Consider the following 13,468-nt stretch of genomic DNA (forward strand, 5'->3'; position numbering starts at 1 on the left):
CTGATTTGACACAAAAACGGGCTGTTACATGATAAACGATTATATACCAAGTCACCGTTCTAATAATATCTCATTTTAGGTAATCTAAAAGATATCACTTACTAACGTTACCTTAGAACTTTGACCAGCTCACGATGCTGCTGACACAAGCTATAAAGAATCTGCAACATATGTAGGATCTCAAGCAATCGTTACGATCTGTATCTCCGATACATAGTAACTACTAATTAATCCCCCACTCATGATGCTACTCACACAAGTTGCAGAGAATCCACAACATATGTAGGATGTCAAGCCATCATTATGATCTGTATCACCGGTTTGTACCTACTAATTAATCCTTGGCTCATGATACTACTCATACAAGCTGCAGAGAATCCGCAACATATGCTGGATCTTAAGCCATCGTTACTGTCTATATCACCGGTACATAGTACCTACTAAATGATCATCAGGATAAAGGCCTAATAGACAGCACTAGCACAAGGTTTACTAGGCACAAATCCCAATAAACACACTGGCACAAAGCTTGCTAGGCACAAAGCTTGCTAGGCACAAAGCTCGATAAATAACACCGACACAAAGCCTGATATTCAGGTACATCATGTACTCACAATATTCATTTATTATTATTATTAAATTATTCAATAGTTAAGTACAACATTGGATCTAATTATAATAAACATGTAATATGTAAGAATCCTTATAAACATAAAATTATAGTATGAACTTATAGGACCGATTTGTAGTAACGGTTCATAGTATCTCAATTAGTTATCAATGTTGTATCAATTCATTATTTCCATTTTCATTTACACACATCAACATAATCCAAAATTATGTAATTAGGTTCATATAATATATTTAAAATGTACTTAAATTAAATTGAATGAACTTACGAGACTAAACTACAATAATGACAAAGTACAGGGACTATTATATAAATTTTTTCTTCATCAATTTTCCATTCGTTCTTGATCTAAAATAATAATTTCATTCAATTTACTAATTCCACAGAAAAATTAACTCATTTTATGCAATTTAGTTCTTTTAGACTTTTTTACAAAATGCCCCCAACATTTTACTTTTATTCAATTTAGTCCTTAAGCTCAAAACTTGCAATTTAACCAATTTTCATTAAAACCAAATTCAGCCAAATGGTGTTAGGTCTCATTACAGCCCATAATTTCATTTATTTCACCTCAAATCCTTACATTTTTATCACTTTAACATTTTAGTCCTTTAACATTAAAATTAACAAAAACCACTTTACAAAATAGTCCTATTTAAGAAAAAAATTATAATCCATCATAAACTTTAAAAATATACACAACACATCAATGGCATAATCCACAACGTTCAACAGTTTTACAAATTAGCCACCAGATTAGCTAATCGAGCTAATACGAGTTCAAAAACATAAAAATTACTAAAAATGAGTAATGTTTACCTAAGAAAACAAAGCACCGCAAGCTTGGCCAAAAGCTTGCTCCTCCATATCCATGGCTATTCAGTTCCAAAAGAAAAGAAAGGAAGATGATGACTTATTGAGAAATCTTTTCATTTTAATTAAATTATTTACTTATTTACAAAATTAACATTTAATTTACACTTAAAATATCACTAACATACATCCAAAATTGCCCACAATATAAATTTATGGTATAATTACCAACTAAGGAAGGTTTAATTGCACAATTGACCATTAAATTATATTAAATTTTTAACTAATTAAATTTTATTTTAATTTAACCCTAAACTATTAAGGACTAAATGAGCAATAGCCCAAAAGTTAGCGGATTTAATCATTTCACCATCGCTTGGAATTTTTGACCATGGTTTAACCACCATTTTGGTCCTTTTAGTATTTTAAATCTATAGCAATTAACTTTTATCTCTTTTAAAGTTTAATCCTTTTACCTTAATTAAGCAACCAATTGTGAAAATTACCAGAACAAACTTCAATTCGCTTATAATAAGACTCTGTAAATATTTAATAAAAATATCTAAGGCCTTAAATTATGAAAACAAGGCCCCGATACCTCATTTTCGACAACCACTTGAGTTTTGGACTAAACAACTTATACTAACGATTAATTCAATTAATTAAATTCATAAAATAAAAATTAAATATAAAATTACTATTAATCGTATAATTTGAATACTAATTATACAAAATTAATCGTCGGATTTGTGGTTCTAAAACCACTGTTTTCGACACCATTAAAAAATGGGCTGTGTAATAGCCCGATTTTGGGCCTAGTCGAAACAGCGGTTTCGAGACCAAAAATATGACGCAGAGAAATTTAGTTTTCTTATAATTCTATGGTCTAAAGTTTTACGGAATGATTCTGTGAAATTTTCATTCGAAAATTTTGACGTTTGAGCACTCAATTTAGCAAAAAGGACTAAATTATAAAAAGTGCTAAACTTGAGTTCTACATGCTGAGGTGTCTAATTGCTATGAAATTTTAAATTAGAGGTCCTTAGATGGTAATTAGACCATTTATTAATTTAGTGGACAAAAGTAGACATGAAGTAAGAGAATTTTAATGTTTTAAGAAAAGGGCATTTTGGTTATTTGGTAATTAAATGAATGAAAAAGCCAAAAATCATGCCAAAATCTTGTCCATCTTCTCCTCCTTGTGGAAAAATTTAGAAGTAAGACATAGCTAGGGTTTTTCCAACTTTCAAGCTTGATTGTAAGTCTGTTCTTGTTCCGTTTTTAATGCTCTTTACATTTTTGAAGTCATTATCACTCGATCTACCTATTTCTACCACTAATTTGAGAAATGAGTAAGGTCTAGGGTTTGTATTTTGAAGTTTAATGGTAGATTATGCAAGTTTGATGTTTGAAAAATGACTTTTGCTAAGTGATTTTCGTTAAAAAGTAAAAAAAAGGACCTATTTGTAAAAGTTATAAAATAAGTAGTAAAAGTGTAATTTAATGAAAAATGTGGGCTGGTATGAGTATAATAAAGATTCATCTAGGCTTGGGTAATGAATAAATTTGATAAAAATCATTTTACGAGCTTAGGGACTAAATTGTAAAAATGTTAAAGTTTAGGGGGCAAAAATGTAATTTTTCAAAAATGTAATTTTTGGGCTGAATTGAACAATGTGAATATTAAATGAGTTAAATTTATTATTATAGATCAAGAGAAATGAGGTTCGGACCTAGATCGGGGGAAAAATAAAATGTTTGATGATTAGGTCCCATTTTTACTATTTTGCACCAAGGTAAGTTTGTATGTAAATAATGCATTATTTTAATTATGTTTTAAATGCTTTATTATTGTATGAATTGTGATTGACCCTTGGAAATATTCGACAAAGTTTCGACAAGCGTGAAATCCCGATTGAACTTAGGAATAGAGAGATACAAATGTCATGACATTAGGGTTATTGAGACTATGTGTAAGACCATATCTGGGATATGGCATCGATATGAGACTTTGTGTAAGACCATAGCTGGGCTATTGGCATCGATATGAGATTACATTTAAGACCATATCTGGGATATGGTATTGGTACGATAATATGTGTACGAGATTCCCGAGTATCCTTTAGTATTCCAAGTGGTTCAACGGGTAATTTAATGAGTATGTCAAAGGTGAATTGCATGAAAATCCAATTTGAGATGACTCAGGTATGAACGTAAAACTCATATGTAATGAGCTCGATATGTGATAAACCCTCAGTGAGGTTATGATCGAGTAAGTTATGATTATAAGACCTTAATAATATTTATGCCATTTATTGTCATGTTAATTGTATGTTAACTATTTGGATATAATGCTTATTATTTGCATGGGAACTTACTAAGCTATATAGCTTACTCCCCTTTTCTTGTCCTTTGCTTTATAGTGTCACCAAGCTAGCTCGGGGATCGGAGACTGTCGGAGATCCACTCACACTGACAACTTATTATTTTGGGTTGGAATGAATGCACTATTTTGAGTTATGGCATGTATAGGGGACTTGGTTATTTCGTTATCTGTCATAATTGAATTGGCCTAATGTGTTGGCCTATATTGGTTGGTAATTCATCTTGTAAATGGCCATTTGAAATTGGATAATATTGGTATAAGTATATTCATACAGAAAAATATTTAAATATTATTTTTCGTGTTTTTTTATATGTGAATTAGCATGTGTGAAAGTTTAGTATGAAAATTTGATTGTTTGTGTGCTTAATTAAATAAAAGGGCTTAATTGCGCAAAATGAAAACTTAATAGTTTAAAGCATAAGGACTGTAGTGTTAGTGGCTTTTTAATATGGAGTACTTATGTTGTAATTAGACCTTTGGCTATATGAGTGGACGGTTGAAGGCATGTTTTATATGGTTTTATTATTAAAATTTTAAGGTTAAAAATGTAAAGTAATAAATGGTATATATGATATATTAAAACATAAAAAAATAAAGCATGCATTTTGTTCATACTTGGTGACCAAATCCTTAAAAAGAAAAGAAAGAAAGAAAGCTTAGGTATTCGGAAAATTTGAAGCTTGATTAAGGTATGGACTTTGCTTGATTTTTTGAAAATTTTTACGTTTTTGAGATCGTTGCTTCGAGTACTACCCGACCCATGCTTGAATTTTTGATTTTGGTGAATATTTTGAGTTATGCCATTGATAAATATTTGTGTTTTGTGATGTTTAATGATAAATTATGAAAGATGTGTTTTGGATTAATATGTTTTGTATTGAAGTTTTTGATGATTTTGAATTATTAGGACTAAATTGCAAAAATAATAAATTGAAGGACTAAAATGCAAAATAAATGAAATATATGGATTAGTATAAGCGTAAGGAAGATTCGGCCTAACTATGATGTGGTGAGATTTTGTGTATTTTGTGTTTTGTGCAATTAGGACTAATTTGTAAAAGTATGAAATATCAGGGGTAAAATGGTAATTTTCCCATTAATGTGTTGGATTAAATTGAATGAAATTGTGTTTAAATGAGGTTAATTTAAAATTATATAGATCAAGAACAAAAGAAATCAGACTTAGATCGGGGAAAAACAAAAATAGTTGAATAGCCGATTTACAACGGTCGTCGATATCCGAAGTAAGTTTTTAAGCAAGTAAACATCATTTATATTGAATGTAATCTAGTTTAACATGCGATTTTGGAATCTATAGATTCATAAAAGAGCTAGCCGAATGTGTATAAGTACAGAAATATTGTATTTGAATTTAATTTTACTAAGTTATATCATTCGAAAGTCTGTATGATTGATATGAAATATTTGGAATTTTTGTTATATGAGTTATGTACGAAAAAGCTTTGTAATAGTGATATTTGGGCTTTGAGCCTAGTAAGCCTTGTACTGGTGATTATAATTGGGCTTCATGCCGATCAGGCTTAATGCCGGTGAATAAATATCAGTCCTTGTGTGATTCATGCTTATGCCTAGTAGGTTTTATACCGGTGATTTATTTTCAAGCCTATGCCTATAAAACTTCACATTGATGTGGAAATTGAGCATGTAAGTTGATCTAAATGACCTTGTATATTCGAGCCGTGCGAATATGGTTTAACTTCGAAGTTTGGACTTGGTTATGTTTGGTAATGGCTTAATCTGTTTTGACTATAATGTTATATGAAATGAATGGATGGTGTATGTAATTGGTTCTATATGTTTTGAAAATAGCTTGAAGATGATTGTGGTTGATGTGTCGGTCATGGTGTGTATAATTTATCATGAGCTTGTTTAGATGATTCGGCTTTGGTTGAGTATGAACAATGTATATATATACATAAAATTGGTTTTTATGTTTAATATTGGTGTTATTATGTAAATGAGCATTTGATGGTATAAATATATATATTAAGTTCGAATATATAGTAAGAAGTTATTATGGTATTTTAGGTTTTATAAAGGACTTGTAAGTGGACTTAATAAATGAGCAAGATGTTGATTTTGTATATATATATATATATATATATATATATATATATATGCATATGTGTTTGTGCGTAATCGAATGATGCTTGTCATTATGTTTCTTTTTTCTTTTTTAAAAATGAAAGTGAATATGCATATGTGATGTTTATGTGATTGGCATAATAGGTATATTTGATGAACCTAAAATTCGAATATACAATATGTTTATAATGTATGTTTAATAATTATTTAATATGTTTTACATGTAAATATGAATATGACTTGCTTGAGCATGAGAATGTTTGGAACTGTAAGTATGTTCAGTAATGCCTCGTGGCCCTAGTCCTGCGACGGATATGGGTTAGGGGTGTTACATGATGATACTTTTTCACGGATGTGGAAATTTGTATGATTTGGATTGATATGTATGTAAAGTCTATGTGAGATAAATGTGAGTATGTGAATGAGGTGTTAATGTCTTGGTTGTGGCTGATTTAGTTGTATGTAAATGTTTGGATTGGTGCTATGTTGTGTTGTGTAGGTGTGTGCAACAAAGGGTAGCAAAATGGCTTGGTAAATAGCCTTATTTTTGTCCACACGGGTAGGCACATGGGCATGTGTCTAGGCCGTGTGTGACACATGGCTTGCCCCACAAGCATGTGTTTAGGCCGTGTGTCCCTTGCACCCTATTTTTTACAAAACAAAATGCTTAGAGTTAAGCACATGAGCAGGGACACGGGCATGTGTCTCAGCAGTGTGGATGACACGGCCTCAGGCACGGGCGTGTGTCATAGGCGTGTGAATTCTGTATCAATTTTATGAAAAATCATAATTTTTAAATAGACCATACGGCCTAACACATGGGCGTGTGACTGGGCCGTGTGTCTTGAATTTGTTCTTGGGTGACAAACAAAAAGTTACACGAGTTAGGGACACGGGCGTGTGTGATCACACGGCCTGCCCACGCGGGCGTGTCCCAAGCCACACAGGCGTGTGACCCTTTTTTGGTGGAAAAGTTTTCTAAGTGTTGCAAAATTTTCTAAAGTATCCAGTTCAATCTCGAACCACTTTCAATGAATGTTTTGGGCCTCGTAGGCTCGCATTAGGGATGTTATTATTGAATGTAAAAAGTTTTAAAATTGGACGAAAATTTATGGCTTGAAAATGTATGATTGCTTATGTTTAAGTCTGGTAATGCCTCGTACCTTGTTTTGGTGTTGAATATAGGCAAAAGGTGTTACAGGCTATTACATTTACCCTAGGAAAACTGTAACACCCGTGCAGAGACCATTTAGGAGTCGGACACGAGGGTTAACGGCTTAAACCACTCATTTTCACAGTCCATTTTAAAATTTCCAGGCGGTTGGCTAACTGCGTCACTGTCACTTTAAAAATCATATCTTGAGTTCCAAAACACGAAAATCAGTTTCGTAATTTTTCCCTGAAACTAGACTCATATGTCCATCTACATATTTTTTCTAGAATTTTTGGTCAGGCCAATTAGTACAGTTTATTAGTTAAAGTCTCCCCTGTTACAGGGTGCGACTACACTGACCTTCATGCATTACGACCTGGATATCTCCATGTACAGGGCTTCAATACTGATGCCATTTGTTTCTACGAAGACTAGACTCGAAAAGGAATCTGTACATATATGGCATGACTTCTAATTATCTCTGGTAAATTTATAATTAATTTCCAAAGTAGGAACAGGGACTCCAGAAACCGTTCTGGCCCTGTCTCACGAAAACTTAAATATCTCTTAATATACTGTTCATATAATCGTTTTGTTACTCTCCTATGAAAATAGACTCGTCAAGGTTCGTTTACATAATTTATTGACTATTTAATTCCATTCCTAATATTTTTAGTGATTTTTCACATCCACGTCACTGCAGATGTCAGCATCTGTCTTTAAGGTAGACTTTACCTATTTCATAGTTTCCATGATTCAACTAGCCCTTAAACATAAATAGCACAAAATATGATCATGATTAACCATCCCAATAGCTAATCGTTTCCAAACATTCCCATACCTCTTAATGAACAACATACAATGATTATAATACCATGCCTAAAGTATACTTAAGCCATTTTCGCATGGCTATCCAAATTTACACAAAACCGAAAGGTACATGACCTACAACAAAAGGGTAGTCCTATACATGCCATTTCAAAGTTCAACCAAACATATACCAAAAGGAGCTTTGATAGCGTATGACTTCGACTTCCAAATTCCGAGTCCGATGGTGACGAACCAAAATCTATAAAACAGAGAATTAAAGAAACGGAGTAAGCATTTAATGCTTAGTAAGTTTGAGCAAAGAGTTTAAGCACATCGGAAGTATAGCATTCATATAACTAAACGGATAATTCCATATATACATATTCTCAAATCATTCCTACTTCACATTCCAGCCCCTATATTCATACATAAGGGATCATCTTAGCCAAATACGGAGGCTCATTACTCGATCGGCGAATATTATTTGAAGGGGATCGACTATTCCAATGCACATACGAAACATACCTCATTGTTGGGAATTTACAAGTGTATTAACTGAAATTTTTATAGAAAGATCGCTCATTCCCGAATCACGTACCTTCGGGATTTAACCGGATATAACCACTCGCACAAGGCCTTCGGGTCTTAGCCCGGATATGATCACTAGCATAAATGCCTTCGGGATTTAGCCCGGATATAGTCGCTAGCACAAATGCCTTCGGGTTTTGGCCCGGATATAGTAACTTGCATAAATGCCTTCGAATCTTAGTCCGGATATAGTCACTTAACACAAAAGCCTTCGAGACTTAGCCCAGATATCATTCGAATAACCATGCACATACATCAATAAATCATGACACATCCATGTTTCATTTTCATTACCAAAGCTCAAACACGAGACACTTATCACACTTACAAGTTTCGGCTTAATAGCCACATTCAAAGAGCATGATTTTGATTTGTTTGTGACATAATCTAATCGAATCATAATCTAGGTTCCATTGCTCGAAAACTTACCTCGGATGTTGTCGAACGGCTTCAACGGCTATTCGATCACTTTTTCCTTTCCCTTATCCAACTGTGGTCCCCTAAGCTCTTGAGCTAATTCAAACAAATTTAACTTATCAAAGTCCCATTTTGCTAGCTTATGGCCGAATATGACAAGGAGTTTGATAGGTCATATGGCCACCTTTTAGCTCAAATACACAATGATCATACGCATTTTTAATCACATCAACAATTTAATACAATTCATTCGAACATCAAAAGAGAAGCTCAAGGTACTTAGCCCATATATACATTAGACATTAGAGTCACATATGTACGAAATCACGAATCGAATTCAACATACTAGCTAATATTTCCCCTTAACCGAATTTTCTAAGTCAAGCTAAAGCCATCAATAGGCTACCAATGGCCGAACATACACATCTATGCTAAGGCCGATTGCAACCCTTAATACATTCTACAAGTATGGTCACTTGTGTTGACTAAACACCATTTGTTTCAAGTTCAAAACTTGGCTAATACACATATATACACTATTAAAGCATTCTCTCCCGTTACACTAATTCAACACATGCATTACCCATAATATACCAAATTACATTCGGCCTTAGCACACAACTTGCTAGCCGATTCTTCTCCATCTAGCAACTAATGCACATACGAGCTCATTTGTTAGACTCTACTTCATCTAACAACAACCTTATTTCTCTTCTATATCCTACCATGGCCGAATGCATCACAACACCTTACCATTTCAATTTTGGTCATGGTTGAACAAGGAACTTAATGTCTCACTCAAGGATGCTAAAAAGGAGATTCAAGAGTTATCAATCCACCATCACATGCATCATTAACAAGCTTCACATTTAGCATGCAATGATATCAACACAAAATCCACCTTGGCCGAATACCATCCCCATGACATAGCAAAGATTTGAACCATGGGCTAATAAGAACATCAAGCTAGCAACTAAAAAAAACATGCATGAATCTCATGGCACAACATCAAACATACCTTAATCTTGATACAAGTATGGCCGAACCTCCTCCTAATCCTCTTCTAAACCAAACATGGAGCAAGAACTCCTTCTTTCTTCCTTAGAATTTTCGCCAAAAGAAATGAAAAGGATGAACACACTTTTTTTGTTTCCTTTCCCTCAACTCACGGCAATGGGGGATCACACACCTTCTTTCCTTTTCCATTTCTTTATTACCTGACTCCTTATTTTATTTATTCCAACATAACCCATTTACACAACATGTTTTATGACATGTTTTGCCCATCACCCTTGCCATGGCCGCCACTAGGCTTTAATTTAGGGAAATTTGACATGCAAGCCCATCATTTTCACAACATGCATTAATAGGCCACTTTACATTTGCCTAGCACATTTCTAAATTTTCTCACATAAGTCCTATTTGATAAAATTCACTTACAATTAACAAAATTCAAACATGAAATTTTCACACATGCATATGTACATATAATGAGCATCCACTATGACGGCTAATTATTTTTATGACTCGGTTTAGTGGTCCCGAAACCACTTTCCGACTAAGGTCAATTTAGGCTGTCACAAAAACGATTATAAAAGCTAAAGGAGGAAAACCTAAAGGGGACGGACAACCAAAGGGAAGCTTGGGAAGGAAAATAGAGGATAGCAGCTGAATAGAGATGAGTAGAGGAAGATGAACGCAGTCCCATTTATCCACCAAAAGACACTACATCGCTAGAGTGTGGGCTAGATAAACGGAAGCTATCTTCCTGAAGTTCTTCCATTATTTCTTGATTACTCACTGTAAATTGATTTGATGAAAACGATGTTGAATGATACTTTGGATTTGATTTTTAATTGGCAACCCATGAGCTAAATCTCATAGGGTTGGGATTACTTGATGAAACTTGTCATAACATTAGTCCTACATCATTATAATAACTCAACCATTTTATACCTACTCAATCCATGTGGAGACAATCTTACTTATCACTTTATTACTTGATTTGACGTGTGTACTTGCACAATTCACATATCATTTCTCATGTAACAAGTTTTTGCCATCATTGTTGGGGATTGGCAATTGGTGAAATTTGGTTTTGTTATTTTCTTTTGTTTTCTTAGTTTTAGATAACTTAGTTGTACTCGATTTCTATAGGTTTGCCATCAGTGTATGAGAAGATGCATTCTTACTAACGACGAGCATCCTCTTAACCCAGAGATCGAGAAAACTTTACAAAGAAGGTGAAAAGAGCTGCAAACTGTGGCTAGAGAAGGGAATGATCCTGGTCTGAATGATCATGGTCTTAATGGTAATCCAAATGGTTAGAATGTTAGTTCTCCTATTCCTCGTGTGATAGATGATCGAGATAGACTAATTTAGGAACATGTTCCAATTTTGGATGATTTGAATCCAGGGTTAGTAGGACCACACATACAAGCTCAACAATTCGAGATGAAATTGGTAATGTTTCAAATGTTGCAAACAGTAAGGCAGTTTGGTGGATTACCCACTGAAGATCCAAGATTGCATTTAAGACTCTTTCTAGAATTCTATGGCTCATTTAGACAACAAGGTGTTCCTGGAGATGCCTTGCGGCTTAAACTGTTTCCATATTCTTTGAGAGATCATGGAAGAGTGTGGTTGAATGCTTTGCCGTCAGGAACAGTGGCATCATGGAGTGATCATGGCTAGATATTTTCGCTATGGTATAATCCACCAAATATGAATGCTAAGCTTAGAAATGACATCACGTCTTTTCGACAATAAGAGGATGAAACGCTATATAAAGCTTGAGAACAATTTAAAGAATTACTTTAGAAATGTCCAGTACATGGATTCTAACACTGGATGCAAATGGATATGTTTTATAATGGGTTGAATGCGCATACAAGGATGGTAGTCGATGCCTCTGCAAATGGTACTCTGTTGGATAAATCCTATAATGAAGCATATGAGATTTTGGAAAGGATTGCCAACAATGATTATCAATATCCTATCATGAGAGTTTGGACGGGTAAAAAAGCTTACCATGGAGCTTGATGCAATCACTTTGTTAACAGCCTAGGTATCTTTTTAGCTAATATGATCAAAACAATGAAGAGGCCTACTTCAGTCCAGGAGATGAAAGCAACCAAGCTATTGTGTGTTTATTGCAGTGAAAACCATGTGTTTGATGAATACTCATCAAACCCAACATCTGTATACTACATGGGTAATTTTAATCGGAATAATAACCCCTATTCCAACACCTACATCCTAAGGAAGAAGCAACATCTGAACTTTAGTTGAAAATATCAAGGTGCGGGGGATTTAAACAATGTTATGAGACAAAATATTAACAGTGCAGTACTTGGTTATAATCATCCTATGTGAAGGCAAAATGTTCAATAGGATCAAGCATCATCTTCTACCTCCATTGAAGCCTTTCTAAAGGAATATATGGTAAAGAATGATGTTGTAATTTAGAGTCAAGCTGTGTCCCTCAAAGCTCTTGAGAATTCAAGGCCACAATAAACATTGCCAAGCAATACCAATAATTCAAGAATGTAACGCTCAGTTTGTGCAAGTGTACATAGTCGTTAAAGTAATAAGTAAGTAAATGAGTTATTGTCTCCACTAGGATTGTGTATGTTAATCGATTAATTGTAAAATTATAATTTAACAATTTGGTGATAAAACATAATAATTTGAATGATGATGATTAAACTAGATTAATTTAACTAGATGCAAAATTGATCCTTAATGCAATTTTAATCTAAGTAGGCAAATTATCTAAATGTATGAATGAATTTTGCAGCAAAAACACAACCTCAACAATCAATAACATGAATAGGCTAGGATAACTACATTAATCAACTTGATTCATTTTCATCATGCTTAAAGTGTTCGAAAAGCTTTCCATCGCAACTCGATCTTTCATAAGTTTGGAAACCAAATTAAGTCCTTTTGGAATCTTTTACTTAGTGAAACATGCATTTTATTGATCATATTAAACTAAGGGTTTCTTAGTATTTATGTGAAATAAAAGGTATGGGTTAGGTTTGAAATAGTTTAATCACATAATCCTAAAAATTATGCAAGCTAATAGAGCTCGTTAAAGTTATTATGAACCTTTAATTTAGTCTGGTTAGGATCTAAATTAAGCATGCACTTTTCGATTGTTGCGTCCACTGGCCGCCATCTGGTTAGGATCGCTTAGCTAATTCTAATGCATCCAATCACGTATGAATAAAATGCGTACTTGAATTTAATTGAAAATATGATCGACTGAGGCACAAAAACTTTAAACATGAATCAAACGAATCTCATTGAATTTATGCAATTAATTTAGCTAAACAAATTTAGACTACCATTGTTGATGTCAAAATCACAAAAACACATTGCAAACATAATCAATTTACAACAAGAAGTAAGGGAAGAATAAACTCTATTTCAATTCGGAAATCTCATGGACTCTGATTGAAGGTGTTTTCCTTCGCTCCTATTGTACCTTTGCGAATGGCTCCTCAAGGTGGCCGACTTCTCTTCAAGGCTTTTGATAGGTAAAAAATAAGGGGAAAAT

At 33.7% G+C, this 13,468-nt stretch overlaps 1 non-coding gene across 1 annotated transcript; it reads right to left on the reverse strand.

The window, feature by feature from the left end:
• Positions 1-11,637: 11,637 nt before the first annotated feature.
• LOC128291092 (small nucleolar RNA R71) lies at positions 11,638-11,744 on the reverse strand. The gene has a single exon (XR_008280868.1). It is a non-coding gene; the product is annotated as a small nucleolar RNA R71 (small nucleolar RNA).
• Positions 11,745-13,468: the final 1,724 nt, after the last annotated feature.

Source organism: Gossypium arboreum, chromosome 3, assembly GCF_025698485.1.
Source record: "Gossypium arboreum isolate Shixiya-1 chromosome 3, ASM2569848v2, whole genome shotgun sequence".
NCBI classification, from domain to species: Eukaryota; Viridiplantae; Streptophyta; class Magnoliopsida; order Malvales; family Malvaceae; genus Gossypium; species Gossypium arboreum.